At 46.5% G+C, this 25253-nt stretch overlaps 1 non-coding gene across 1 annotated transcript; it reads right to left on the bottom strand.

Moving 5' to 3' along the window:
- Positions 1 to 24629: 24629 nt before the first annotated feature.
- On the bottom strand, positions 24630 to 24736 carry LOC120687025. The gene has a single exon (XR_005680529.1). It is a non-coding gene; the product is annotated as a small nucleolar RNA R71 (small nucleolar RNA).
- Between the last annotated feature and the right edge of the window lie 517 nt (positions 24737 to 25253).

Below are 25253 nucleotides of genomic sequence, written 5' to 3'. Positions count from 1 at the left end.
GAAAATAATTCAAGAGAAGGGTTCAAATAAAAGATCAGTTATTGCATAAGAAATGAAAGGAGAAAGAAAAAGGGTGAAAAGCTATTCAAAAGTTAATTCAAAAATATGCACAAAATTTTAGTTGGCTCATGGGAGGTGTTTCAATTGACATGTGCTCAATTGAACTTCAGCCAAAATCAATTCAAAAACTGAATAAAACTAAAGTCCTTTTGTGCAAATATGCAAGTGTACCAATAGTTCAAAATGTGAGTTTCAAATGAAAATTTGCATAACACAAAAGTTGTAGATATTGAAAAGTTATGCAAAAGTGGTATTCAACATTTTTCCATTTGAGCCCTCCAATTAGGAGATAATTTTAGTTTACCGAGAGGTCCCTGGAAATTTCAGAAATCACAAAAGAGCCCCCATCTCCATCTCTCTCTCCCGGCTGGCTCTGTTTCGCCCGCCGCCCGCCGTACGCCGCCGGTGGACTTCGTCCACCGCGCGCCCGCGGCCAAATGGACCCAGGGAGTCTCTCAGCACCACCTGGCCCGCCCCTTGGCATCTCCTCGCGCGCACACGCGTCCCAGGCCGCTCCTCGTGCCGCCACGACACCCTCCGCCATGCGCCGCGCCGCTGCCGCTCCGCCCGCTCGCCGTCGTGCGCCCCTGACCCAAATCGACCTCCCCCAGTCGCTGCACCCCTCGCCCAGGAGCTCTATGGCCTATAAAGACCCCCAGAGCTCCACCGTCGCGCCCCTTCTCCCCCTTCTTCCTCCTCCCGCCGCTCCGCCATGGCCGCCGAGATCCAGCTCGCGCGGGCCGGCTAGCCCAGCCCCACATTGCCCCCTCCGACCACCGCAGAAGCTTCTCCACCTCCTAGTTACGCTCCACGCGCGCGGAATCGAACCCAAACCCCCTCCCGACGCCGTTCCCCTCTTGCGCCGCCGCCGGCGAGCTCGGGCTCACCGCGGACCGGCCAGCTCCGAAGGAGACCGAGCCCGACAGCTACCCCAGAAGCATCCACGAGCTCACGCGGTGCTCGTGCGCGCCTTGTTCCCCTACCCCGAGCCCTCCTTCGCCTCCAGCGCCGGCGAACCGAACAACCGACCCGCCATCAACGCCGACGAGCTCAAACCCGTGCACCAAACCCTCGAACGTCGACCAGGGTAGGTGTTTCTCGATCCTTTCTCTCCCACGCGCCTCCCCGTGGCAGCCCCGGTAAGCCCTGCACCGCAGAACACCACCGGCAGGATGCCACGGCGGAGAAGGCCGGCGAAGGACCTGGTTGTAATTTGTTTTTTTTGTTTAAGGGTGTTTCTGCAAGTAATCCAGTGTATACCAGTGAACTTCTAAAATGCGAAACAAATCACAGAAAAATCCGAAAAATGCAAACTCAACTGATCTGGAATCCTTGTAACAAAATCTACAAATTTTGTAACATTCACATTTACAGAAACTCAACCGAATTTAATCTAGGGAAAAGATTAAGAAAACCACCTTATGCATGTTCATGAAGTTCTGCTCATCAAATGACCTTGATTTTTGGATATGTTATCACTAATGGGATGCTAAGATCACAGTAAAAAGATGACACCAAACCAAAACAGTTATCATGTTAGAACAATCAAGATTCTCTAATCTGTTTTAGCTTTCTCGATTTAATTCTGGAAAATATGCACATGACTTACTCTGGAATTTTTACTGCGTGCATGTAAAACTAAAACACTGTTAATACCTAAATTTCAGATTTATTAGACTTCATTTGCTATATATCATGATTTATGCTTGTTTAATCAACTTAATTCCTCATATATAGTTCTTATGCTCAGAAAAATCTATATTAATTTCTGGAGTCTCTTTTCAGCTCTGTGTTCCTGTCTAAAAATTTTGAGCTGCAGTTACTGAGTTTGGCTTTGTCGAATGATCATGCTTAGCATCTTAGGGCTAGGTTTACTATTTTTGTTTTGAGTAATCTACAATGTTTCTGGTCATAATTTTTGGGAATGATCTTGTTCAGAGTATGTTCTACCTGTAATAAAGAGTTCAGATGCAATACTGGCCAAATGCATCTTGAGAAATTTATGCAAACTCATGCTAAGTTAACTGAATAACTAATTTATCATAGTGAGTTAAATCTTGAAAAATTTTCTGGAGTATGTTTAACTCATGACTAGTCTCTGGTAAAAATTTGAGAACCAAATCCTTAGTAAAACTTTCTGTAGAATTAATCTTTGTTAATGGATTGCTGTTTTTATTCTTTTTATCACCTCTGCTATATAAGTGTATAAAATCTGGAAAAATTTCAGTACTGAGTTTATGCTTTGAAGTTGCTTGCATAAAATTTGTAGCACCAGAACCCATGTTCAACATTCTGTACAAAAAGATGAAGCAACTAGAGTAATCCATTTGCATGAATAGTTATAGATTTTGCTCTATGGTAGATGCTGAAATTTATACAATGAATGTTCAAGTTTGGATCTGAGTTACTTTAGTGTTTCATCACTAGCTCTTTAGTAGTTGTGTTGTTAAGAAAGAATGAAAGCATGCTATGTGTTGAAATTAAAAATGAAAACCCAAAACCCCACCCATTCATGAATAAACGTAGTTATGTTTACTACTCTATAAACGTTTGCCCATGCATTGAAATGTGAAATCGTCACTAAATTAACTTTCATTGGACTACAACTTTATCGTGAAGGAAAGAAATTGTTATCCATGAATAACTCATAATCTTGCATGGCATATAGAAACGATTAATCTCGCGGACGGTGACTACGAACTGGTGCCCGCGGACTCTCGTGCGGATCAGGAGGTCTCCTTGAACTGTACTAACTTGTCTCAAGACCTGGGCCAAGCCCCAGAAGCTTTTCTGCCTGAAAGTGCCCAAGAAGGCAAGCCCCGGAGCATAATCCCACTATTTCTAAATTATCATTCAGCTATCTATTTATTAATGTATTGTAATATTTTGTTTTCTGCATTTAAGTTTTCTAGGCGTTGATCGAAAACCTTAGATGCATGATCCCTAGGAACCTATGTTGATACCGGATCTTTTTATCGACTAGCTGCCATGCTAAATAGGTACGGTAGAAGTCGAGTGGTTTCCTGCCTCTCGCGAGCAAATAGGAATTGTACTGACTTTAATTCCTGTTGAAATGTAAGGACAACGGGCGGGGTTGTGTAGTTGTGATACCCCGCTGGTGTAGTCAAAAATGGCTAAGGTCGCGGTGTGTGGCTCATTTCGTTAAGCGTTTGAAAGTACTAGCCACATACCGAGAAATATGGTAATCGGTAAGCTTAAGTACCTGATTGGACCGGCGAGTGGAACGACCATTCACCCTCTTGGTAGAAGTAGGGTTTATATTTTTGTCGCGACGTACGAGTGCAGAGTGGTCGGACTCTGTAGTCGGGGAGGGTGACCCGGATCCACGGACTGGAAAGAAAGGGGAAAAGTAGCGTGGGCGGGAGCGAAGTCAATCCCCATGCGTGTGGTCTAGGTTCCCCTGGCCAGGTTGAAATTCGATTCGGAATCGTCCGCCTCTCACGGCATGAGATTGCTTAATGATTTCGGTCACATAGAGTAACAAGTGGAATATGATAATGAAAATACTGCTGGTTGATTAAATGGTTGCTCTACCATGTTTGAGTAGAGTTAGTTGCAAATTTAGAATGGTTAATTCCACTAGAATCTGGCTAAGTAAAACCTGAAAGTAAGGATCAACACTTAGCGGCATTTTTGGCAAACAAACCCTACCAACCAAAAAGCCGTGCATGTCTAGTTATCGGACTACGTTATATCCGGAGACGGGTCAGTCTTGCTGAGTATTAGTATACTCAGCCTTGCTTGTGGCACTGTTTTTCAGGTACTAACTTTGAAGATCTGTTTGCGAGTCTTACTTGGCCTTGTACTCTGCCTCCGGGTTGGTCTGTTGAGTGGGATGGCCCTTCAGCTGGTGCTAATCACCCTCCCGCTGAGTGACGCATTCGTACGGGCTTTACCGATGCGTCACGTTATCTCGCTAGTTATCTTTGCTGCTTCCGTTGAACATGAGACTTAAATAATTGAGTAGTTGGAACTCCGTGGTACTTTGTTACTCTGAACTTGGTTTGTAATAAATTTTCTTTCCGCTGCAATCACTCTGAGCTGTATGAAATGGTTTGTGTTGTAATCTCTGGGCTCACCTTCGTGTGAGTGTTGTCTGCTGATCCTGGAATAGCGTGGCTTTTATCGAGGCTTCACTCGAGGAACTACCGGTGAGTGCCAAATCGGGTCAGAGTTGCTTAGCAACAAAGATCAGTGCACCCGGGCCCAGTAGTTTTGGGTGGTTCCGCCACAAATGGGACCTCTCACTGCTTCGCGATTTCTTCTGCTCGTTCTTTTCCTCGAACCTTCTCCTCTTCGCCCGATCGGATATGCAATATTCTTGCATTATCTCGAACAGTTTTGTGACTGTCTTTGGCTTACGCCGTGATATGTATTCCCCGCATGGTCCCAGGTTGATCCCCTTCACCACCGAATCGATGATGCTCTGGTCGGCAACATTGGGTGCTCTTGCGCGAAGCTTCATGACACTCCGGAGATATTCTTGCAAGGTCATGCTTCCTTGCCTTAGATCGTGGAAGTCGAAAGATGTGACCTCGTCGGGCCTTACGGCGCGGAAGCTTGAACATAACTCAATGCGAAGCTGCTTCCAAGACAGAATGGTTCCTGTGGGGATGTTTGCATACCAGCGCTGCGCCAAGCCCTTCAATGAGAGGACAAGCGCCTTCGCCTTACATGCGGTGCCTCCTCCTGATGCTTCGATGGTGGCTTCGTACTTGAGGAGGAACTCTTCGGGGTCTGACTCCCCATCGAACTGAGGCAATATTGCTGGGTTAAGACGGTGAGGCCTCTGTACCTCCTCCAGCTCTTCGGACAATGGTGATATCCTGTGATGGCTTCTTTGGAAACACTCTTCGCCGTATGACTCAGAATGGTCAGAGATCTCTTCGACAGGCACGAAGTTCTGGCGGGACCTCGGTGGTTCTTGCTGTCGCGGGTTGGCCACCACGACTGCATCCCTCTGGGGTGGTCTTGGTGGAGCCTGCAATTGCTCCAGCTGCAGCCTCTGGGCACGGAGCTTCTCCTACATTGCCTTGCAGCGAAGCTCCTCCTCCCTCAACTTGTTGTACTGCTCTTGACACTCTGCTTTGGTGAGCATGGTCTGCTTCCCCTTCGCCCTTGTCATCACTTGTGGCTCCGACGGTCCTGACTCCAATGCCTGCTGCTGAACCCTTCGTGCCTCTTCGATGCGAGCGTCGATGCGACGCATCGCAGCGATGTCTTTGGCTGTGACGCCGATGTCCAGAAGGTTGACTTCAAGCTGGCCATCTGCAAGGGCCTCGACGGAGACGTCGTCGCTGCTAGCCCCGTTCGTCTGTGTTGCTGCCGCTTCGCCCTGCGAGGGCATTGCCGTCGTCGTTTCCTCCGAAGTGGCTCCGGTGGTCCCTCTCTTCTTCGTTGCCGCCATGTGGTGTATCGAACCGACGGGTGGGCGCCAAACTGTTGGTGGAGAGTGTCTCCGGAACAGACGAACACAACAACAGTAATAGGCAACACGGAAATCTAGTATTAAGGTGCTCTTTTTCGATTTCCCATCATCCCCTCAACGAACGTTACACAGGGTATTTATAGGCGGCGTTACACATTCAATGTACAATTACTCGATTGCACCCCTACAATGGTAATATTCTCGGAATATTCCTAGATGCGAGCGTAATTTGCCCGTTACAATTTGAGTGCGCCACAGCTCAGCAGCGGGACCCATGCCGACCCCGGCATCTTCGCCGCACCCGACGAAGCTCCTGGACCCGCTGCTAAGTACTCTGCGAGACTCATGTCACCAAGTCTTCGCTCCTCTCCGTCTTCTTGCTCATGGAACAGCGAAGACGGAACACCTCCGCGATAGCTCCTAGCGTCAGCTTCAGTGTTCTGGGTGCCGCGTCTTTGCTTCCTGACCCGAAGACGCGCGAAGATGGTTGTCTGTCGGCTTCAGCTCGCCCTCGACTCCTTGTCTTCGCGTACCTCCGGCGATCTGACCGAAGGTGGTGACCCCAACAGCGTGCCACATGGCATGCTGACATCAGCATGATGTTATCCAGGGGCATGGCTCAACTGACGTCAGCATGGCCATTGCTAACGTCAGCATTGACCGATCAATGGTCAACGGTCAGGGTGCCCACCTGTCGGTCAGCGCGTGTCAGTGCTTAAAATGACCAAAGGAAAAAAAGAGAAAAGGTGCTGTGCTCGTGGGCTCGATTTGATCTTGGGCCAGCTCGCAGCCCATCTGGCTTCGGCCCGTCTTCTTTTCATGCGCGGAGCTCGGCTCGGTCCGGCAATGACTCATGGGCCGTAGCCCATCTTCTTCTTCTTCTTTTCTTTTTCTTCTCTTCCCCTTCCCTTTTGGTAACGAGTCGGCCCCTCGTGTCATCGTCGTCCTCCTCTCTCTACCTTGTGGGTCCCGCCCATCAGTGGTGGTTGGATCCCATGTGGCTCCACTCTGATCTGGTGCGGCTCCTGTGCATGGGTGCTTCGGTGTGTCAGGGCCAGCGCGTGATGTCGCGGTTGTGACCGCGGGTGGCATGGCAGCGGGGCATCCGTGGAGAGTCGGTGGCAAGGCTCGCTGGGGCACCCGGGCCTAGGAAAAACCTAGCCTTTGGCTATGCGGTGAGCTCTGCTCGCGTGTGAAGCCGTCGGAGCTGGCTTGCGGCAATGTTGGCGACGTGCGCGTGTAGGCGGCAAAGACCGACGGCGGTGGCAATGCAGGCCGGCTTGGCCAAGATCCTAGGCGGGGCAATGGCCCGACCTTGGGCTTACGTCCGCACTGGCGCACGCAGCCGGTGCATGGCAAGGCAACGGCGTAACCGCGGCGGTGGTAGGGTCGGCCGGAGGCGTTACGGTCTCGTCGGAGCACGCCAAAGAGTGGCATTCGGGGTTCAGGCTACGGGACACTGTGCAAGGCGGTGCCTTGGCAGGGGCGATTCATGCACACGCGCGGACCCTGGCAATCCAGAGCCACGGTGTGGCCATGGCGAGCGAACTCGGCACGGAGGCGCTAGGGGTAGCGGCGACGGCTGGCTGCGGTTTACGACGGCGTGCGGCGAAGGGCTCCTGCAGGTGCACACAATAGGGTAGGAGGGTCCTAGGGCTTCGCTAGGGTTCGGCCATGGCGGCCCAGGCTCACCGGAGCACGTGAATCCATGATGGCGAGGTGCGGCGAAGAGGGCTTACCGGTGGCCTCAGAGTCACTATGGCTTGGTGCGGGAAGGAGGCAGTGCAGGGAGGTCCGGCTGTGCCATGCCGTCCAGTGCTGCTATGACGAGGTCGGTGGGTCGAGGTGATAGAGCTCCGGCGGCGGGCGACACTCCTCTCCCTTCTTCTCTCCTCCTCTGCTTCTTCCTCCTTTCTTCGATTCCGACGGCGACGGTGCAGGAAAACCCCAATTGGCTTAGGGTTGGGGTTTGCGGCAGTGCTGGGGACCTTATGTAGGCGGCGGCCATGGTTGTGGCGGTCACGGATGCCGGGGTCGCTCCACGGGTGGTGGTTCGCGGCGCGGGGCACGTGGCGTGCATCCAATGGTGTGGTGTTGACGGTCGTTAAGTGCAAAATAGGACAGTCAACTATACTCACTTAAGAAGGAAAACCATACCTCTTACACGCATATTTGTATCACTAACCTTGCTCCATAGTTGTTTTGGATGATTTATGTTTTTAGAGGCACAAGTCCGGAATAAGAAGAAAACATGAAGAATACGCAGATGAAGTCGCAGAAGATCGCGTCCTGCGTAACACATGCAAAAGAGGCCCACATATAAGAGAAAACCGACTAACCAGACCCCGGCACCGACGTACCAACATTAAGGCCCACCAGGTAGTCATCCAGAGAAAGGCAGTGGCCAGGGCCGCCAAAGTGGGGCCGGCCGACCCATGGGGTCGGCCGAACCTGGACAAGCATTTGTCCAGGTGCACTTTGGCGGGAATCAACCTCTCCAAGCTATAAAAGGGGCCTCTCCTCTCACACACCACACACACCACTTGGAAGCCTCTCTCACACACTCTCTCTTGTGACTTGTACTCCTTAGGGTAGTGGAGCTAGGCTAGTTCTTCATTTCCTTAGCGAATCCAATCGTCTCGGGGTCGAGGAGCAATCCTCGGCCTCTGTTATGGCTTTGTATTCCGACTATCGTTATGCTATTCATAAGGAGTTCGTTCTTGGTTATCTTGCTATGTTCTTAGAATCCCTAGCCATGTTCTGTTCTTTATCAAGTTATACTAGTTGCCTGCTTAGACCAGATGATCTGGGTAAGGATATCTATTCGTTGTGCTTTCAGGCTTGCTTTAGCATCTTACCTGTCCATCCGAAGGGTGGGGGACCCAGGGGTGCTAAGGTAGTGACCTCATATGCAGGCATGGTGCCTGGGTATGCGGGATCCCTCGGATATGATGGTGCTCCACGGTTCGATTGGGGTAGACCACAGGTGGTGACAACCTTGTCGGTCCGCCGAGAAGCTGCTTCTCAGTTAGTCTACTCTCCGTTGTTCGGGTATCGTGTAGGAGTTAATGCAAAGATGAAACGGGACTGGATGTTCTCTAGTGCGGGTCATTCTCCCCGATTTCCCTAATTTCCTGGCACCTGCAGTTCTAAGCATGTGGCTAACATAACTTACCTGCTAACATTAATAGTATACTAGGATCTATTGCCTATGCTCCCGCTAGCCTTAGATGTGTCCGTTTATTCTTTATTCATGAGAGTTGGCTGTTCTGTGTGTGTCACATTACCCCTGCTTATCCTTTATCATCACTTACACCTGTATAATCAGCAGTGTGCATCTTATCTCATAATGTCATGGTTTTGTAACTAGTAAACATCTTTACACAACCTCGCCATCCCTTGGGAAAATATAAATAACGATACCCTGAATACTTCATGGTATATCCGTGCGCTTGCGGATCCTTCTGTAATCGTTATGACATACCGCACAGCATTTCATGGCATCGTTGCTATGAACCTAACCCATTCATAGTGACGGAGCTATGGAATGCCTACTAGCATTTCTGGTGGCGTTGCTGGGAACTAACCCCTCCTAGTAGCAACGTTAAGAAATGCCAACAAGCATTTCTGGCGCCGTTGCCGGGGATATCACCAAGTGTAAAGGTTTTACTAGCACATAAACCTAGCAATATGAATAAGAGGTAGCTACTGCTTATACAGGCTAATGTGTTTCGTTTTGTTTTCTCATGATTGGATGAAAATAGTGTAGTGTATGTCTAGTTTGTCCTTGCCGAAAAACTTCGTTGAAAATCCCGAGAAACTCGTGAGAAGGGTCCGACCTCACGTCATCCCTCCTCCGCTCTCGCAGTCGATAAGCGAACCAGCTCTTCAAGCACCAACGACAACAACCAAACCCATGGCTGAGAAGACTCTCCGCGACTTCTACGTCCCCTCAGCTACCAATGTGGCAACTGGACCCAATGTTGATGTTGGGGACGTGAACTTTGAGCTGAAATCCAGCCTCATAAACATGGTGTAGGCTAGCCCATTCTGTGGCAAGCCAAATGAGGACGCTAACTGTGACACTTCAGGTGTCTACCTATCAAATTAAAGTATGGTGTGAATGCTATGTTTATTGTTGTTTAATAGTTGAAAATTTTTTTGTGCAAAAGTAGGGGTATTTTGGTAATTATGAAGAATTGCAAGTCCCTCTTTATAAATTTTTTTTTGACTTAGGAAGTATTTCCAACTTTGTGAAGGGCTTTCTTGCAAATGTGCTAATAATAATTATTTTGGTAGCATTATTGCATTTTAGCCCAAAAATGTTGAAATTTTGCTATCAAAAGTATTTTTCTTTAATGAAATAGAGTTCATTTGAATTTTTAAAAATATCTTCAAATCCTTTGATCTAGTGAAAATTTGCATAACATGAAAGTTGTAGATCTTCAAAAATTAAACAACTTTCATGTTGGGCACTTTTTCATTTGAGCCCTAGTTTAGCGGCGAATTTTAGTTTTTAGTTAAGCCCCTGGACTTCTTGCAAATTTCAAACAAGTCCACCCACCCTTCTTCTACCTCCAGCCTCTTCGGAGTTCTGGCGGCACCGTCGGTTTCCCCGCCCACCGGTCGCTCGCGCCACCTATTAGAGCGCCGCCAAGCCTCTCCGGCCCCTCCTGGTCCCACTCCTCTCCTCGTGGCGCCTCCCCTTCTCTCCACGATGCGCCGCGCTGCCGCTACCCCTGTTTTCAATTCCGGTGAGCCCGACCGCCGCGGGAACGGGCTCCCGAGCCATCTCGCCGCCTCCACGCGTCGCACATGAAGCCCCGCCGCCTCTAGCATTGCCTCTGCTGGCATCCATGCCCTGAGCAATGCCGCCCCGCAAGCCCCTCTGCGCGCCACCTCGCCGGCCGCCCAAGGAAAGGCTTGCGCCGCCGCCAACTTCGCCCTTCCTTGTCAAGTTCATCCCCGGAGTGCTCCCCTCTTGCTTCCCCTCCTATCTGTGGCTTATAAATAGCCCCGGCCGGTCCATATCGCCGGCATACACCGCCGCACCCCCTTCCCCAACTCTGGCGAGTCGTGCCCACCGTCGACCCGCCACCACAGTTCCACTCCGACCTCCACAACCCCCTAGCTAGCTCCGCCTTCAACCTGAAGCTCACTCGCCACCTCTCGCCGTCGTTCCCTTGCCGAAGCATCACCGTCGCTATTCACCCCCACCGCCGCACACTGTCCCAACGCCGGCCAGCCTCCTCCGGCCATCCTGCGCCCACCCAAGTACACCAGCAGGTGCGCCTCGAGCCCCTCGTGCTCCCTGGCCCCTTGGCCCTCGCCACCGGCGACCTCCCTCGCCGGAATCCAGCCGGTCAACTCTCTTCTCCACCTTTGACCCTGGCGAAGGGCCTGTTTGCAATGATTTAAAACTTCCCAGGGTTCTTTCTGCAAAAGTTTAAATCCTTTTCAAGCTGAACTTTGAAAATTCATAGGAAATTGTAGAAAAATCAGAAAAATGCAAAACTAATTTTGTTGTGTTCTTGGTGATTAGCTCTATCAGATGATGTTTTGGTTTGATTTGAAACCATGTATAGCTAGTTCTAAAAATAAGGGTAATATATAGCTCTTTTTATTTAGATCCTATGTTATAGAATTGCTATTCTTATGGGCTTTGAGCCATGTGATGTATAGAGTATGTCTAGCTCTATGTAATTTTTCTAGACCCATTAGTGAACTCTAGCTTGTGCTTTTAAAACTTTCTTCACTATGTATTGTTTATGTCCTTAAATAGTTATTTAAATCCTTTCTATGGATTATTTTAAAAACCTTTCTCCATGTTGTTTATGTAGTTAGAGAACTTGCCATGGATAATTTGGATTGTTTGCTTGATTGAATTCACAACTTTATCGTGAAGGAGAGCTATACTAAAGCACCTCATTATTTCCAATTATTGCATTTCATATAGAACTCACCCCGCTAGTAGACGAAACGTACGAGCTCATTCAGGAACTAGACGGGGATATTTTTGAAGCCCAGGCCATCGTCGTTGAACTAACTAAAGTCCCGAGCTCTGATTCGGAAGAGCCAAAGTCTACTGACTCTTTAGACACCACTACAGGCAAGACCCGATGCATATTCTATTATTTTAAATTATGTAATTTATTACTTTTTACTTGTGCATTTAAGTTATTGGAGTTGAATGAAAACCTTAGATGCATAATTCTAGGAACCTATTGATTGAACACTAGAATTGAGTTCATTTAGATGCTATTCTAATAGGACTGGTAAAAGTCGAGTGATTACCTGTCACTCGCGAGATTTATAGGAGTTAACTGTTTACATTCTTGCAATCACTATAAGGACCATGGATGGATTTGGTTACAAGTTTCAAAGTTGAAACCCGTCTGTGTTAATAAATCACTAAGGCCGCAGTGTGTAGTAGCGATGGTTAAGCATTTGAAAGTACTAGCCTCATGCCGTAAATATGGTACGCGGTAAGCCTAGTAAATGATCGGCCCGGCAAGTGGACATACCTCCCACTCTCTCTTAGAGATAGGAAGTTAAATTATGTTGCAACACCGCGACTACAAAGATGTGGTGGTTCTCTGTAGTCGGGGAGAGTGGCCCTAATCCATGAACCGGAATGAGAAGCAAAAGGTTGCTTGGGAGTGACTCAACTGTACTCCAAGCGTGTGTGCTAGGTTTATCCTTGCAAGGTTGGAAATTCGATTCAGAATCGTCCGCTTCTCATGAAGATTGAGACTGCTTGATCCCTTTGCTACATAGAGTAAGAAGTGGAACAATGATGATCTCAAATATGGTTGGATAACATTAATTTCTCTACCATGTTTGTATAGTTAGGTGCATACCTAGAATGGTTAATATAACTAGAATTTTGAAAGCTAAAATTTAAAATTAAGGACATACTCTTTGTGGCTTTTCAGCAAAAGTAAACCCAAAACCTTTCTAAGCTTAGTATGTCTAGATAAAGGGTTACTTTATACACTTAATCGGATTAGTCTTGCTGAGTATTAGTATACTCAGTCTTGTTGGTGACTTTATTTTCAGGAATGACTTTGGAAGACTAAAACACTGTCTTGACTTGGCCTAGTGTTTTACCTTCTGGCTGGTCTATGGAATGGGAACCATCTTTGACCAGCAATGACTCAGAAGAATGATGTCATGCTCGGGCCTACCATGGCATCTACCCTACTACGTTACTGTATATATTTTTTTTCTACTTCCACTGTAGACCTTCTAAAGTTATCCCTTATTTTGAACAACTTGTAAAAGCTAGACTTTTGTTTACTAACCTTAAAACTTTGATGTAAACTACACCTCTTATCTATGTAGTGCAAAATATTGTGGAATGTTGTATCTCTGACTCGCCTTCGTGCGGGACGTATACTTGTGTTACTATCGGATATTCAGTAGTTACATCGGGATGTTACTCGACAAACCAAGGATTATACCGATTAAGGTGCGCTCAGTTGTGTAGCGTACTTGATCTGGTGTAATTCAAAGTGGTTCTGCCACAGCTGGTATCAGAGCAGGCAAGTATACACCGGATGGTACAACAAACTTTAGAAAGGTCTTGAATAAAGGACGTGCTCAACAAAGTGTTTACAAAACTGTGTTGGACTCCTTAAGGATTATGCGTAGATCATAAAGCCCTAGGGTGATGATCGTATGGGTAATATAAGGTGGCTATCAGTTATATATATGATATATGCTTCTGTAGGTATACTAACCATAATTTGATAGGTTAAAAACGGTTAGGATCTGTTGGCTAGATAAAGATAGGCGTATTTATGCCACCGAAATTAACCACATAAGACCAAATGTATTTGGGAGTTATTTTGGTTGTGAGGACAATAGAACATGCATGCATTGTTTTAAACTTAAATGTTTTGCTTCTTGTTCAAGTTAGTAATGCTTGAACATCTTTTATGGATTTCTACAGTGTTTATCTTGATTGATTGGTTAGTAAGAAATTGGTGAGTGCCTTGTTCTAAAACCTAGATTTAGTTGACCTTAGGCAAGGTAAACTACTTGAGCTTAGATCGAGTTTTGATCTTTGGTTCAAGGAATGTTCAAGTGATCAACTAGTCTTGTTATAGTTTGATCATTCTTGATTCTTTTGAAACTTTACGTTTCAATGAATCATACCTTACAGCTTTTGTGTCCCTTTTTGGCGACATCTTACCATTTGAATTTTGTTTCAGATGGCTGATGTTCCGGGCACTTCTCTGGTTGGTACGGGCCACACCCACACCAACGGACTTCACTGAGAGGGTTTTCCTCGTCTTCTGTGGGAATCTCTCCAGCTCTTCTGTTACACAGAGCCACCACAGTATGAATGCTTCACATACACAGCGGAAGGAGTTACCCATTGTACTATGAAGATGACCATACCACAGCACCCTTTCCGAGCTCACTGGAAGCCCATAGAGGTTGAAGCATTTGGGTACCGCTTCACTGACACTATCGAAGCCGCCGCTTTAGAGGCTATTACTATCTTTTGCAAGCAGTATCCTAATGAAGTGGCAGAGTACCCTATTGGCCTTTTTCCCGCCGTAGACTACCCCGACCTCGAGTGGTCTTTTAGGGTGGAGCACTATGCACACCTACTTGGGGACTCAGTGGGAGATACGATGCGTATGATGGTCAGATTCATTATCAGGAGTTATAGCGCCGTGGTATTATCCACTTGGCTAGTGAGGCACAGGTTACCCATAGCAAGTTGGATAGGCAAATCACTCAAGAAGAAGAGCTTCAGGCAGCAGTTACTGCCCGGGACAAGGTGATAGCTCAACGTGAGGAGACGATAGGCCATCGAGAGGACCAAATTGTCAAGAGTGATGCCGTTATCAGTCAGCGCAACACAGTAATAGAGTTCCTTCAGGAACAAGCTTAGGACCTCACTTCGGAGCTTGAGGATGCTTATGCTTATATTGAGTACCTCCAAGAACACTCGATGCCACCTGATGTCCCGAATCAGCCTGCGGGAAATGAAGAAGAAGATCCAGAAGAGATTGAAGGAGTTTCTGACCTTGACTCTGACATGAAGATCCAGAGCCCAAAGCTCAGAACATGACCTTTCTTTTGGGAGCGAGTCTTCAGTCGGCAACCTCGACAATTTCTAGGTCGTCGAAGCTTTTAGGCTTGACTTTTCTTAGAAGTAGAACTGTGTAAATAGAGAGTGGTGTGAGATAGCCTGGAGGGAAACACCACTGGTTGTTGCATAGCTGTATGGAGCAGGTTGTGACGTTTGTAGTATGTACACCATCATAACCGTAACATAAAGTTTGGAATAAATGGCTATGTCTTTGTGGAAATATTGTCTTTCCTTACAGTTTTGAGCTGAACTGTTTGAATAGAATGTGAGATGTGCATGTTGTTACAATAAATATCATTCTATTTACGACTGTTTCTGTTTTGCACTATACCATTTGCTAAATGGAAGTAAAGATAAACTGTGATCTAATGGATATCTTTCAAGATTCAGATGGTGGGTTCAACGCGTGGTACCCTGGAAGGGTTTACCCATGGCCAAACTAGTGGGTCTCAGCAACTGCCACCGCCACCTCCTAATCTGGCGGAAGTTATGGCCTTGCAAACTGAGCTGCTACGTCAACTAGTGTAGAGACAGCAAAACTAGCCACGCTCTCAGCAACGAGGACGTGACGATCATATTCCCCCGGCATCTGGATACCAGGATTTCTTTGGTACCCAGCCCCCGCTGTTTCATAAGATTGACGAACCCCTAGATGCAGATGCATGGCTTCGGACCATAGAGTCGAAGTTCACTTTATTACCAGTACCATGCTCTGAAGCAAATAAGACCCTCTTCGCTGCCTAGCAGTTACGTGGCACTGCCCACATCTGGTGGGATAATTATCGTGCCATGCTGCCCACTGATCATGTCGTCACTTGGGAAGAATTCAGGACTGCCTTCAGGGCGCATCACATTCCCGAGGGACTCCTAGAGCGGAAGTTAAATGAATTCTTGGCACTTACTCAAGGGATTCGTACTGTGCTTCAATATGCACAGGTCTTCAATCACCTATGCCAGTACGCCGGCCATCATGCAGACAATGATGCTAGGAAGAAGGATCGTTTCCGTCGTGGTCTTAACACCAAGCTCAAGGAGCGTCTTAACCTTATTCGCCCCAATAGTTTTAATGAGCTGGTAAATATGGCCATCACTCAGGACGATTACATTACAGCGCATCGCGCTGAGAAGAAGAGGAAGGCACCGACTAGACCCTCTGGTGCGCAGTCACCAAGGTATCGTTTGGTGCAGAATACAGTTCCCAGGGCCCCACAGAGAACTCCATCAGGAAGATGGGTTTTCAGGCCACCCCAGCAGCAAGGAGCAACTAGACCTCCTATGTCTCAACAGCAACAGTCTGGGCCAAGGCCAAATTTTCAACAGCCCAACCGTGTGAATGGTAACAACCGCTGCTTTACTTGTGGAAGTCCTGCGCATTTCGCCAGGAATTGCCCCCGAAACTAGAAGCCTACCCAAGGTCAGAATTCTAATCAGAATAATCAAGGCAAGGGTAAAATGCAAGTCATGCAAGTTAAACAAGGGAAGATCAACTTCACTACTCTTGCTGAACATCCGGAGGGCGCACCAAATATGACGGGTACCTTTTCTATTAATCATAAGCCTGCAGTCATACTATTTGATTCTGGTGCAACCCATAGTTTTATTAGCACTACATGTGGGGCAAGACTAGGATTGGATCCTAATCATACCAAGGCACCATACATGATTACCACACCTGGTGGTCAAATAGCTTCCAATCGAATCCTTAGGCATGTGCCAATTCAGTTGGGTAGCAAGTTGATTAAAACCGACCTGATTTCTTTAAGCCTAGAAGGTATGGATATTATCTTGGGTATGGACTGGATGACCCAACATAAAGTCCTGTTAGATATCTCTTCCCGAGCTGTTGAGATTGATTCACCATACCAAGGAGCCACTACCCTTTATCTTCCATCACAAGAGTACATCACTCCTTGTACCTTTGCCATGGAAGGTATCAAACTTGATGACATTCCAGTAGTATGCGAGTATGCGGATGTCTTTCCGGATGACTTGCACGGACTGCCTCCTGATAGAGATATTGAGTTTATGATTGAGCTACAACCAGGCACAGCTCCTATCTCTAAATGACCCTACCGAATGCCACCAAAGGAGTTAGTAGAATTGAAGATCCAGCTTCAAGACCTTCTGGATAAAGGATTCATTCGACCAAGCACTTCACCTTGGGGTTGCCCAGCCCTATTCGTGAAGAAAAAGGATAACAACTTAAGGCTATGTGTGGATTATAGGCCTCTCAATGCGGTGACAATTAAGAATAAGTATCCTCTTCCACGCATTGACATCCTGTTTGATCAGTTAGCCACAGCTAAGGTTTTCTCCAAAATTGATCTCCGTTCCAGTTCCCATCAGATCAAAATTAAGCCATGTGACATTCCGAAGACGGCCTTTTCTACCAGATATGGACTTTATGAATATCTAGTTATGTCCTTTGGCCTTACCAATGCACCGGCTTATTTCATGTATCTTATGAATTCGGTGTTTATGCCAGAACTCGACAAGTTTGTCATTGTTTTTATTAATGACATTTTGATCTATACCAAAAATGAAGAGGATCATGCTAACCACTTGCGAGTTGTTCTTCAAAGATTACGGGATCATCACTTATATGCTAAATTCTCGAAGTGTGAATTCTGGTTGGATAGTGTGAAATTTTTGGGACATATTATCTCCAGTGAAGGCATATCCATTGACCCAAGTAAGGTTCAGGAAGTAATGGATTGGAAGCCTCCTACTTCAGTTCATCAGATCAGAAGCTTTCTTCGTTTAGCGGGATATTATCGTCGCTTCATTCCAGACTTCTCCATAATATCTAAACCTATGACGGAGTTATTAAAGAAAGGAGTTAAGTTTGTTTGGGATGACAAGTGTGAAGAAGCATTCCATACTCTTCGAGCACAATTAACCACTGCCCCAATGTTTGCTCAACCAGATAATACCAAGCCATTTGATTTTATTGTGATGCTTCTAGCACCGGACTTGGATGCGTACTTATGCAAGACAACCGGGTAATTGCTTATGCATCACGAGCACTTCGAACTCATGAGAAAAACTATCCTATTCATGATCTTGAGTTAGCAGCAGTTATTCATGCTCTCAAGATATGGAGGCATCATCTTATGGGAACGCATTGTAACATTTACACTGACCATAAGAGTCTGAAGTACATTTTCACACAAGCTGATCTGAACATGAGGCAAAGACGATGGCTAGAGCTTATCAAGGACTATGATATTGAAGTACATTATCATCCTGGCAAAGCAAATGTGGTTGTAGACGCACTCAGTCGCAAGTCACATTGCCATTGTGCAGAGGCGGAATTATTCAGTGAGACTCTATGTAATGAAATGAGGAAATTGAACTTAGAAATGCTCCCACAAGGGAGTTTGAATCACATAGCAATGGAGTCCACACTTCAAGATAGTATCATCCTGGCACAACTACATGACGAAGGTATTAAAATTATAAAGCAAAAGTTGGCCCAGGGAGTTTTCATATGGACCACAAGGGAGTTTTATGGTTCGGCAATCGCATTGTTGTTCCCAAAGACCATCAACTTAGAAGACAAATTCTTGACGAAGCACACCTCTCAAAGTTCTCTATTCATCCTGGTAGCACAAAGATGTACCAGGATCTTAGACAGAATTATTGGTGGACCTGAATGAAGAGGGAAATAGCTAAGTATGTTTCTGAGTGTGATGTTTGTCAGAGGATTAAAGCTAGTCATCTCAAGGTAGTGGGAACACTTCAACCCCTACCAATTCCATCTTGAAAATGGGAGGACATTAGTATGGACTTCATCATTGGCTTACCCAACACATCCCAGAAGCACGACTCAATATGGGTGATTATTAATAGATTGACCAAGACTGCTCACTTTCTTCCAGTGCATACTTCTTACTCCGCTAAAAAGTATGCAGAAGTCTATCTTGATCAAATAATTCATCTCCATGGTGTACCCAAAATGATCATATCTGATCGCGGATCACAGTTTGTTGCACATTTCTGGGAGCAGCTATAGGCTTCTCTTAGAACGAAGTTGATTTGTAGCTCTGCTTATCATCCTCAAACTGATGGACTAACCTAAAGGGTAAACCAAATACTTGAGGATATGCTCAGAGCATGTGTCATCCAGTATGACAAGAACTGGGATAAATGTTTGGCCCTAGTAGAATTTTCATACAACAATAGTTATCAGTCCAGTTTGAAGATGGCACCATTTGAAGTGTTATATGGTTGTAGGTTTCGAACTCCTTTGAGTTGGTCACAGACCGGAGAACGCAAAATTTTTGGACCCGACTTAGTAACTGAGGAGGAGAACAAGGTAAAAGTTATTCAAGCAAATCTCAAAGCATCTCAATCTAGACAGAAGAGCTATGCAGATAAGAGGAGAAATCCATTACAATTTGAAGTTGGGGATCACGTATATCTACGAGTATATCCAACAAAAGGTGTTCAACGATTCGGTCTAAAGGGAAAATTAGCACCTCGCTATATTGGACCCTTTGAGATCCTTGAAATATGTGGACCAGTGGCTTATCGAATTCGACTTCCTTCTCGGTTAGCAGCTGTCCATGATGTCTTCCACGTCTCTCAACTCAAGAAATGTGTGAAAATCCCTGAAGAAAGTATCGAGCAACAAGACCTGGAAGTAGAGCTAGATCTGTCATATGTGGAGTACCCAATGAAAATCCTTGACAGTAAAGAAAGAAGTACCAAAAGGAAAAAAGGTTAGAATGTACAAGATTCAATGGAAACATCATACCAAGGAAGAAGCTACTTGGGAAACCGAGCACTATCTCCAACAAAATTTTCCCGACTTCCTTAGGACGAATCCAGGTACCTAGCATCCCAGTCCATTCCTAATCTAGAATCTCGGGACAAGATTCTTTTTAGGGGGGTAGGCTGTGACACTTTAGGTGTCTACCTATCAAATTAAAGTAAGGTGTGAATGCTATGTTTATTCTTGTTTAATAGTTGAAAATTTTTTAGTGCAAAAGTAGGGGTATTTTGGTAATTATGAAGAATTGCAAGTCCCTCTTTATAAAAAAAATTTGACTTATGAAGTATTTCCAACTTTGTGAAGGGATTTCTTGCAAATGTGCTAATAATAATTATTTTCGTAGCATTGTTGCATTTTAGCCCAAAAATGTTGAAATTTTGCTATCAAAAGTATTTTTCTTTAATGAAATAGAGTTCATTTGAATTTTTTAAAATATCTTCAAATCCTTTGATCTAGTGCAAATTTTCATAACATAAAAGTTGTAGATCTTGAAAAATTGAACAACTTTCATGTTGGGCACTTTTTCATTTAAGCCCTAGTTCAGTGGCAAATTTTAGTTTTTAGTTAAGCCCCTGGACTTTTTGCAAATTTCAAACAAGTCCACCCACCCTTCTTCTACCTCCAGCCTCTTCGGAGTTTTGGCGGCGCTGCCCCACCGCCGGTTTCCCCGCCCACCAGCCGCTCGCGCCGCCTATTAGAGTGCCGCCAAGCCTCTCTGGCCCCTCTTGGTCCCGCTCCTTTCCTCGTGGTGCCTCCCCTTCCCTCCACGACGCGCCGCGCTGCCGCCGCCCCTGTTTTCAATTTCGGCGAGCCTGACCACCATGGGAATGGGCTCCCAAGCCATCTCGCTGCCTCCTCGCATCACGCATGAAGCCCCTCCACCTCTAGCACCGCCTCTGCTGGCCTCCATGCCCCGCGCCACGCCGCCCCGCAAGCCCCTATGCGTGCCACCTCGCCGGCCGCCCAAGGAAAGGCTTGCGCCACCGCCAACTTCACCCTTCCTTGTCAAGTTCATCCCCGGAGTGCTCCCCTCTTGCTTATCCTCCTATTTGTGGCTTATAAATAGCCCCGGCCGGTCCATATCACCGGCATACACCGCCGCCCCCTTCCCCAACTCCGGCGAGTCGTGCCCACCGTCGACCCGCCACCACAGTTCCACTCCGACCTCCACAACCCCTTAGCTAGCTCCGCCTTGAACCTGTGAAGCTAACCTGCCACCTCTCGCCGTTGTTCCCTTGTCGGAGCATCGCCATCGCCATTTACCCCCGCCGCCGCGCAATGTCCCAATGCCGGCGAGCCTCCTCCGGCCATCCTGGCTTATAAATAGCCTCGGCCGGTCCATATCACCGGCATACACCGCCGCCCCCTTCCCCAACTCCGGCGAGTCGTGCCCACCGTCGACCCGCTACCACAGTTCCACTCCGACCTCCACAACCCCCTAGCTAGCTCCGCCTTGAACCTGTGAAGCTAACCTGCCACCTCTCGCCGTTGTTCCCTTGCCGGAGCATCGCCGTCGCCGTTTACCCCCGCCGCCGCGCACTGTCCCAACGTCGGCGAGCCTCCTCCGGCCATCCTGCGCCCACCCAAGTACACCAGCAGGTGCGCCTCGAGCCCCTCATGCTCCCTGGCCCCTTGGCCATCGCCGCCGGCGACCTCCCTCGATGGAACCCAGACAGTCAACTCTCTTCTCCACCTTTGACCCCGGCCAAGGGCCTGTTTTTATTGATTTAAAACTTCCCAGGGTCCTTTCTGCAAAAGTTTAAATCCTTTTCAAGCTGAACTTTGAAAATTCATAGGAAATTATAGAAAAATCAAAAAAATGGAAAACTAATTTTGTTGTGTTCTTGGTGATTAGCTCTATCAGATGATGTTATGGGTTTGATTTGAAACCTTGTATAGCTAGTTTTAAAAATAAGGGTAAGATATAGCTCTTTTTATTTGGCTCCTATGTTCTAGAATTGCTATTCTTGTGGGCTTTGAGCCATGTGATGTATAGAGTATGTCTAGCTCTATGTAATTTTTCTAGACCCATTATTGAACTCTAGCTTGTGCTTTTAAAACTTTCTTCACTATGTATTGTTTATGTCCTTAAATAGTTATTTAAATCCTTTCTATGGATTATTTTAAAAACCTTTCTCCATGTTGTTTATGTAGTTAGAGAACTTGCCATGGATAATTTGGATTGTTTGCTTGATTGAATTCACAACTTTATCTTGAAGGAAAGCTATACTTAAGCACCTCACTATTTCCAATTACTGCATTTCATATAGAACTCACCTCGCTAGTTGTTGGCGCTCCTTAAGTACCCCTTTTATCCCTTGTTTATCCTTGATAATGGCATGAATTTAATATCAAAATCACTAACCGTCCTAACCCGGGCCTAATTATTGGTCATTTTCACACTTGCACATATATTTTGGAGGAACTTCGTTTTTGCAGGTTTTTGGCCTATTTTGGAGCATGAAATGATGAGGCCCGTGATTGAGCGCTAACACGGAGAAAGACGAAGGCCAAAGCCCAAAGGTAGGACCAAAGCCCATGTTGACTCGAAGCCCATTCACGCACATCCATCGTCCAAGAGAGCCCAAAGGACCGAGCCCACGAAGATGAGATCAAGATACTTCGGGATTAAGCAAAGCAAATGAAGATTTAAGGATTTCCTATCCTATCCTTTCCTTGAAGATAACTCCAAGATAACGATGTCCAAAGGGGTGCAATCGTGAAGGACATAAACTCTAGAAGATACGTGGAGTCTACACGTGAAAGATGAGACCGAGGCGAGCCCGAAAGGGGGTAGGCCGTCCGGCCTAGGCCCATGGGGCCGGCCGGCCCAGCCCGTTTTCGAGGCGGTTTGGCCTCCCCTTCGACCGGTGGCTTCCTCGACTTATAAATAGCTCGCACCTTATTCAACTCGGAGAATCAAACCACCCAGAACTCAACGAAAACCTAGGGCCAAGACCGGAGGAAGCTGACGGCCGCTGTGAGTCTTTGAGGGTACCTAGGTGATGGCTTAGGCCACCCCTAGCCACCATGGCCTCCCTGCGAGGTTGTGCCATGGTGGAGTTCGGGAGTCACCCCCAACATTCGTCGGGGTATGTACACACACGATGGTGATATCAATCTACTCTTTATTCTAGTTGTCTCGACTTTGGTCTACTTCAATGCATGCTTTCTTTCTCATATGTGATGCATCCATATGTTCATAGTAAGATTAGATCTATTCGTGGTGATTAGTCTATATCTTGCGGATACATTGAGGTAGCATGTTTTAGCTAGTTGGTTAATTACCCCGGTGTGGTGACAGCATGGCGGAGGGAAAAGCCCTAGCGACGACATGATGTGGAATAGGATCGATGGCGAGTATCATGGGAGTCGTGGCGTGGCCACCAAGAGGAGAGCTTCGAGTAAGAGTATTTGGTGGGCGTTTGGGGTAAAGCTTTGGGAAACCTTAGGCATTAACACGCACCTCGCACCGGCGACCATGGGAAAGTAGGCCGCTTGCGAGCCTCCTTTCTGAGAGATGATTTCGTGTACCTTTAGTTGAGATGCAATCTATGTTTTGATCACCTTTTTGACTAGAACTGTACATAGAGACGATAGGCCCTAGCTCCTTGGTTGTGTTATCTCATCTACGGTTGTGGGTGTGATGAACACTTATGCTTCATTCTTATCTATCAAGTATTCAGTTTATATGCAATCTTCGCTTCTTGTTTTGGATAGGTTCGATAGATTAGATGGTAAACCCTAGTCGGTTCGCTTCCGATCCACGGATTGATAAACCTTGGGGGAGTACTCTAAGGGAAAAGCTACCACGATCCGTGCGCTTGCGGTATGTAAATTGGCGCTCTAAGGAGTGTCAACACTAGTAGACCATGGACGGATTTGGTTACAAGTTTTAAAGTTGAAACCCGTCTATGTTAATAAATCACTAAGGCCGCAGTGTGTAGTAGCGGTGGTTAAGCGTTTGAAAGTACTAGCCACATGCCGTAAATATGGTACGTGGTAAGCCTAGTAACTGATCGGCCCGGCAAGTGGACATACCTCCCACTCTCTCTTAGAGATAGGAAGTTAAATTATGTTGCAACACCGCGACTACAAAGATGTGGTGGTTCTCTATAGTCGGGGAGAGTGGCCCTGATCCATGAACCGGAATGAGAAGCAAAATGTTGCTTGGGAGTGACTCAACTGTACTCCAAGTGTGTGTGCAAGGTTTATCCTTGCAAGGTTGGAAATTCGATGTAGAATCGTCCGCTTCTCACGAAGATTGAGACTGCTTGATCCCTTTGCTACATAGAGTAAGAAGTGGAACAATGATGATCCCAAATATGGTTGGATAAAATTAATTTCTCTACCATGTTTGTATAGTTAGGTGCATACCTAGAATGGTTAATACAACTAAAATTTTGAAAGCTAAAATTTAAAATTAAGGACATACTCTTTGTGGCTTTTCAGCAAAAGTAAACCCAGAACCTTTCTAAGCTTAGCATGTCTAGATAAAGGGTTACTTTATACCCTTAATCGGGTCAGTCTTGTTGAGTATTAGTATACTCAGTCTTGTTGGTGACTTTATTTTCAGGAATGACTTTGGAAGACTCAAACACTAGCTTGACTTGGCCTAGTGTTTTACCTTCTGGCTGGTCTATAGAATGAGAACCATCTTTGACCAGCAATGACTCAGAAGAATGATGTCATGCTCGGGCTTACCATGGCATCTACCCTACTACGTTACTGTAGACTTCTAAAGCTTACTGTTATCCCTTTTTTTTAACAACTTGTAAAAGCTAGACTTTTGTTTACTAACCTTAAAACTTTTATGTAAACTACACCTCTTATCTATGTAGTGCAAAATATTGTGGAATGTTGTATCTCTGACTCACCTTCGTGCGGGACGTATACTTGTGTTACGATCGGATATTCAGTGGTTACATCGGGATGTTACCCGACAAACCAAGGATTATACCGATTAAGGTGCGCTCAGTTGTGTAGTGTACTTGATCTGGTGTAATACAAAGTGGTTCTGCCACACCAACGCCCATCTCTAGAACTTTCTGGAGCTTTGCAAGACCATAACCATACGAGGCGTTACGGCTGACATCATCAGGCTTTGTCTGTTTCCTTTCTCCCACCTGGGGAAAGCGAAGCAGTGGTTTTATCAGAACAAGGAAGCCATCAGCACGTGGGACAAATGTTCCATGGCGTTCCTCGCCAAGTTCTTCACGTTGGGCAAAACAAATGCCCTACGCGGAAGAATCTCAAGTTTCCAGCAGACGGGGATGGAATCCATCCCAGAAGATTGGGAGAGACTCCAAGAGTACATACTCGCCTGTCCTCATCATGGGATGGACAAGTGGCTCGTACTCCAAAGCTTCTACAATGTGCTAATGACAACATCAAGAGCCCATTTGGCTGCCGCTGCTAGAGGAGCCTATCTGGACCTTACGATTACCAAGGCTACGACATTGATTCAAAAGATAGTCTCCAACTAGGGCTGGAACGAGGAACGTTCCCAGCCCAGAACTCAGGGCGGAATGCATACCATCAAGGAGACGGACATGCTTGCCGCCAAGCTAGACCTCCTACTAAAGAAGCTTGATGAAGGGAACTGGCAACAGATGCTCGTTCCCGTCCATGCCATGAACTCGTGCTCAATGTGCGAGGTTTGTGGTGACGGTGGACACTCAAGGAATGACTGCCCCGAGACCCGAGAAGACGCAACCTACATCAACAATAACAACAACAACGGGTTCCATCCACAAGGAGGCCAGGGGTGGGGTCAAGCACGCCCACCATTCCAAGGTGGAGGTAACAATTTTAACTCAAATTTCAATTCGAATTTTAATTCAAACCAACCCTCCTTG

This window comes from Panicum virgatum, chromosome 8N (genome assembly GCF_016808335.1).
Source record: "Panicum virgatum strain AP13 chromosome 8N, P.virgatum_v5, whole genome shotgun sequence".
NCBI lineage: Eukaryota > Viridiplantae > Streptophyta > Magnoliopsida > Poales > Poaceae > Panicum > Panicum virgatum.
Note: the sequence above shows the minus strand (reverse complement) of the source record. Positions and strands in the feature narration are given on the sequence as shown.